This window comes from Ricinus communis, chromosome 4 (assembly GCF_019578655.1).
Source record: "Ricinus communis isolate WT05 ecotype wild-type chromosome 4, ASM1957865v1, whole genome shotgun sequence".
NCBI classification, from domain to species: domain Eukaryota; kingdom Viridiplantae; phylum Streptophyta; class Magnoliopsida; order Malpighiales; family Euphorbiaceae; genus Ricinus; species Ricinus communis.
The window spans coordinates 23,472,646-23,473,819 of record NC_063259.1 but is presented as its reverse complement, the minus strand read 5'-3'; the positions used below and the strand labels follow the sequence as shown (position 1 = coordinate 23,473,819).

The 1,174-nt window shown below is 27.9% G+C and overlaps 1 non-coding gene across 1 annotated transcript; it reads right to left on the bottom strand.

Annotated features, from left to right (window-relative positions):
* Positions 1 to 547: 547 nt before the first annotated feature.
* On the bottom strand, positions 548 to 621 carry TRNAI-AAU. Its single transcript has one exon. It is a non-coding gene; the product is annotated as a tRNA-Ile (tRNA).
* Positions 622 to 1,174: the final 553 nt, after the last annotated feature.

The following is a 1,174-nucleotide window of genomic DNA, read 5'->3' as shown; positions in this document are numbered from 1 at the left end:
ATAATACTAGTATTAATAAATAAATATCTTAAAAATAATTTTTATATTATTACATTAATAAAAAATTAAAAAATAAATACATTTAAAACTAATTAGTTTACTAAAATCATATAAAATAATATTAAATATTAAATAATTTATTAAATTATATTTATAAACTGATTTTATAATTAAAATAATAAAACGGTCCGTGCGTGTAAACGATGTGGAAGTCCAAATATTAATATATTTTGTAAACTTGATTTTATAATTATTTGATGCACATTACTTATTTTAATAATAGGCTGCCACTAAATCGGAGTAGCTAAACAAAACACCAAATGTTTAAAGAAGAAAAAAGGAAAACAAGTGGGAAGAAGACATGGATATGTATTTTGGACTGACATGGAAGTCCAAATATTAATTTAATTCTTCTAATATTATTAGGTCTGAATTGATATTTTGGCCCAACTTTTACATTTTATATTATTTTGGGTCTCTCATAGGGCTTTTCTACGATGGCAGCTCAAGTCCATTGAAAAAAGGTTTAGTAAAAATCTAAAAGGGCTGGCCCATGCAGGTCTCGAACCTGCGACCTTCGCGTTATTAGCACGACGCTCTAACCAACTGAGCTAATAGGCCAGATGTTATCTGTCGTTTAAAAGATTTTAGCAAAAATGTTATAACGTACAACACAATATATGATAGTATTCGGTGTTACATGTGACACTGGTATCGTAAATTTTTAATTATTAATAAAAAGTAAATTTGATGTAACTTTTTTAAAATCTTATATAATTAATAGAATAAAATATAAGTATTATATTATTTTTAATCAGTAAAAGATTCTATTACTAAGTATTTCATCCAACGGGTATAATTAATTAACAGATCTAAGACATTTGATTAGTACTTAGGTGTCTTTAGCGCTGGTTGATTCCACAAACATAAAAACTCTTGCATACGGTTTATGAAGGTTCCTGATGGGCTACGTATTTGGGTGATGGCCGAAATATTACAAAAAACCAGGAAACATCACACTAACGTTTTCATATATGCCAGAGCTTCCCTTTCCCTTCTATTTCTTTTGAGGTTACTCGCTTTCTGGAACAGCCATTGCTGTTTGATGCTTCCTTCTTATTTTAATAATATTGCTATTTTCTCTCCCCAAAAAGATTATATATATCTAAGTTTA